This window comes from Ornithorhynchus anatinus, chromosome 3, assembly GCF_004115215.2.
Source record: "Ornithorhynchus anatinus isolate Pmale09 chromosome 3, mOrnAna1.pri.v4, whole genome shotgun sequence".
Taxonomy (NCBI): Eukaryota; Metazoa; Chordata; class Mammalia; order Monotremata; family Ornithorhynchidae; genus Ornithorhynchus; species Ornithorhynchus anatinus.
Window position 1 is genome coordinate 38,650,514 of NC_041730.1, and position 4,689 is coordinate 38,655,202.

The following is a 4,689-nucleotide window of genomic DNA, read 5'->3' on the forward strand; positions in this document are numbered from 1 at the left end:
GGACAAGAGGACTGGGATGGGGCATGGGTGGGGAAGAGAGAAGGGGGGAGGGGGTGAAGAGGGGGTTTGGTGGGGGGAAGAGTAGGGGGAGGGGGAAGAGGGGTAGCGCTGGTAAAGTGGGGTTCTAGGGCGGGAGAGAGGAGGGGGGGAGGAGACAGAGGAGAGAGCGGGAAAGAGCTGAGCGAGAGAGGGGAAGGGGAAGGGGAAGGGGAGGATAGGAAGGGGCGGGAGGGGGGAGGGGGGGAGGAGGGACATGGCGAGGCCAGAGAGGTGGGTGGCAGCACTGACAACAATAAACAGTAATAAACGAAATCGGTAATATAGCAACATGATACAATATGATACAATACAGTGGTGCTAATATAGCAACATGATACAGTATGATACAATATAGTCGTGTTAATAAAGTCGTGTTTGACTCCCATGTCCAGTGCCCTCACCAACTATTAACTACCTCCTGAGACCCCTCCCCCCTGCTTCCTCATTGATCTTATAATTGCCCCCGTAACCTTGCCAACTACTTTGACAAAATTGAAAGCATCAGGTGAGACCATCTCAAAATCTCTTCCTCACCTCTCAGCTTTTTTCCACAACATCTATTCTCATCCTTCTGGATCATCTCTCAAGAGGGGATCCCCATCCATTTTCATCTTATAAAAACCACTTGTGCCCATTCTCCTCCTCTCCCTGACTACCATCTTCAACCATTCACTCCTGGTGGTTCCTTCCCTCTGCCTTCAAGCATGCCTATATTTTCCTTTTCCACCTCCTACTGAACCCCTTTATACCATCCAGGTATTGCCCCATCTACCTCCTTCCATTCCTGTTTAAATTCCTTGACCATATTGTACACACTTATTACCTCCTCCTTCCTTTCCTCAAAGAGGAACCTCTACAATTCAGCTTTAGTTCTTTACTTCACCCTCACTCACCCTGCTCTTTCCAAAGTCACCACTGATCTTGTTCTTGCCAACCTGAGAAGTAGCATGGCCTAATGGAAAAAGCACAGGCCTGAGAATCAGAGGACCTGTATTCTAATCCCAGTTCTGCCAACTACTTGCTGTGTGATCTTGGGCAGGTCACTTAACTCCTCTGTGCCTCAGTTTCCTCAATTGTAAAATCGGGATTAAATATCTGTTCTCCCATGAATTTAGACTGTGAGCCCCATGCAGGACAGGGACTGTGTACGACAATTACCTTGTACCTAACCCAGCACTTAGAACAGTGTTTGACACACAGCAAGTGCTTAACAAATGCCTTTAAAATAAAAAACTCCAACAGACTCTACTCCATCCTAATCGCCTCTGACAGCTCAGCTGCTTTAACACTTTAATACACTCACTTCCTCTGGAATCATGGTCTAACCAGGGTTTTTCTGGCACACTCTTCTCCCGGTTCTCCTCCTAGCTCTTAGATCTTTGGCCAGCTCCTTCTCCTCTGCCTTCCACATCTTGGGTTTTCCTCAAGGCTCACTTGTGGCTTCCCTTCTTTTATCCATCTCAGTCACTCCCTTAGGGAGCATATTCACTCACATGGCTTCAAATATCACCTATATGTAGTTGACTTCTGCACCGATCTTGCTGGCTCCGTCTTCATGGCTTTTCTGTCACCTCTCATTTTCTCCTATCTCCAGGACATCTCTACACAGAAGTCTTGTTGATACCTTGAGCTCAACATGTCCAAAACTGCAATCCTCATTTTTCTCCCAGATCTTCTCCTCCACCTAACTTTCCCATTACAGGTGACTGCACCTCCAACCTCCCCATTTCCCGACTTTGATATCATGCTTGACTCTTCCCTTTTAAAACCTTTATTTCAATCAGTCTCCAAATCCTCTCAGTTCTTCCATAGTGTTTCCAGAATCCACCTCTTTCTTTCCATCCAAACTGTCATCACCCTGGTCCAAGTAATTGATTATTGCCCCAGTCTCCTCATTGACTTCTATGGCTCCAGTCTCACCTTTCTGGTCCATACTTGACCCTACTGTCCAGATCATTTGTCTAAAACATTATTTAGGGCAAATTATGCCCTCTCCTCCAAAATCTCCAAAGAATCCCCATTCTGTGGCTTCTTGATATTAGCTCTAAGGCACTTTGTTCTTGCTCATCTACACTCTTCTCCCACAACATTCACATAGCCATTCTACTCAAGCCAACTGACTTACTGTTCCTTGTTCTTGTCTCTCCTCCCACTGACTTCACACCCTTCCTTCTGCCTGGAACTCCCATCCCACCTGACAGACCCCTGCTCTCCATCCTCAAAGCCCTTTTGAAATCAAATCTCCACCAGGATTTGTCTTTTCTGATTCAACTTGTCTCTCCACACTCTATTCCCCCAGTGCTTACTTTAACACTTGTATAGCCCCTATATAGCTCTTATGCAAATGATCTATTGTCCATTAATTTTTCCTACCTGTAATTTCTTTTTCAGTGTCAATCTCCTCTTCTACATTTTAAGCCCTTAGGGATAGGGAACATATTTTCTAATCCTATTGTACTCTCCCCAGTGCTTTGTCCAGGGCCTTGAACACAGTAGGCATGCAGCAAATTCTATTGATTGATTTAGCAGGCATTTCATTTTCAATGACTTTGGGGAGATATGCTGAGAGATCAGCTGGCCCAGCCTTTGCTCCAGCTTTATTCTGCTCTTTCTGAAGTCCTGGCAGGTTGTTGATCTGGCAGCCTCTGAGGATAGAAGCAAAGCCAGGGCAATGGCAGCATTCAAGGAAAGGAAGTTTTCCCCCCTCTAGGCAGGTGGTCCATGTGTACCTGGAACAGGACTCAGAAAACTGGGATCCATGAGAAACCAGAAAAGATGCAGAAGGAGTTCTTCTTATGCCCCGATTTCAAGGTTTTTCTTTATTGAACACTGAATTGTCTATCTTGCCATTCAAAATGAGAACAGAACACATCATCCCACCTCTGCTGCTTTTCTGCTTTGTGACCTTGGGCAAGTTACTTCTCTTCTTGTGCCTCAATTACCTTATCTGTAAAATGGAGATTTAGACTGTGAGCCCCATGTGGGACAGGGACTGTGTCCAATCCAATTTGCTTAGTACAGTGCTGGGCACATAGTAAGTGAATAATACCATAATTATTATCATTTCAAAATGTATTAAGCCATTCAAAACAAACCATTGGCACTTTTAATTATCTGACAGAGGGGCACCTCATCTTTCTCCAAAGGGAACTGATATTATTGATATTATAAAACCCAAGAGCAAGCCTGTAGTATTTCATGAAGCCCTCAGTCTTTATTACAGAACATGACTTGAGGTAGGAGGATGGACTCTTTCCTTCAAGCTAATTTCTCCACATCCTCTCAGGGTCTCAACCTGGAGAGTTTCCAGTACTCTACCAGTCTCGACTATAGGAGGGAGAGTCAAGCAGAGGTCTACCCAATCCATTCCTAGCTCGGCCAGTGACTAGAGAGTGGAAGGCAATCTGCTACAAGTCAAAATTCACCCATGCTGGGCAACAGAGGCACAGGAGAGGATTGGGGATAGAGACTCAGGTTTACTAAGCAGAAAGAGGCAATAGTAAACTACTTTCATATTTTTACCAAGAAAACTCTATGGATACATTACCAGAATGACTGCAAATGGAGAGCAGGGTGTTCTGGGAAAGATGTGTCCATGGTGCCACTATGGGTAGGAAATGACTCGACAGCATAAGACAAGACAAATTTCACCACAGCTTTTACAGCACTTTCTAAACAAGACAGTGCTCTCAGAGGCACCATATTGCCCCTCTTTGCGATAACAGTTGTGATTTTTGCTAAATGCTTCAAAGTGCCAAGTCCTATACTAAGCACTGGGGTAGATACAAGTCCATTATCAGGTCAGACAAGGTCTCTGACCTACATGTAGCTCACAGTTTATGTAGGAGGGAGAATGGGTATTGAATCTCTGATGACTGATAAGGAAATTGAAGTACAGAGAAGTTAAGGGACCAGCCCAAGGTTACACAGCAGGCAAGTGGCAGAGCCAGAATGAAAATCCAGATTCCCTGACTTCCAGTCCCAGCTCTTTCCACTAGGCCATGCTGCTTCTCTTCCTGTGAAAATATTTAGGTAAATTCATAGACTGTAGGTCTTTGGGGCTATTAAACAGCAAAGTTGGGCTATTAGTGTGAAAATTTAGGACTGCTAGAAACCTCAAGAAAGGTTTATAAATGATAGAACTGTTGTAGTTTGAAGAGAAAAGATTAAGATATTAGAAGATTCTAGAAAGGTAAAGATAAATTCCTAGTGATAAAATCCACAATGAATACATTAGGGATGGTTGAAGAAACAATGCTATATATGAGAAGGTAACAATCACACTCGCCCTCTCAGGTCACAACTGGAGAGTTTCCAGTACTCTACCAGTCTCATCTACAGGAGGGAGGGTCAAGCAGAGGCCTGTCCATTCCAGTCCTAGCTAGGCCGGTGGCTAGTGAGTGGAAGGCAATCTACCACAAGTCAAAACTCACCCATGCTGGACAGCAGAGTCATGGGAGAGAGTTGAGGGCAGAGGCTCGAGTTTTCTGCGAGGAAGGCGATAATGGTAAACCACATCCATATTTTTACCAAGAAAACTCTATGGGTAACTACCAGAACAATTGCAGATGAAGTGGGGCTTTCTGGGAGAGATGTGTCCATGATGTCGTTATGCGTCGGAGAAGACTCAACAGCATAAGACAACAATCG

At 44.8% G+C, this 4,689-nt stretch overlaps 1 non-coding gene across 1 annotated transcript; it reads left to right on the forward strand.

The window, feature by feature from the left end:
* Positions 1–3,315: 3,315 nt before the first annotated feature.
* LOC114810958 lies at positions 3,316–3,454 on the forward strand. Its single transcript, XR_003758647.1, has one exon. It is a non-coding gene; the product is annotated as a small nucleolar RNA SNORA7 (small nucleolar RNA).
* Positions 3,455–4,689: the final 1,235 nt, after the last annotated feature.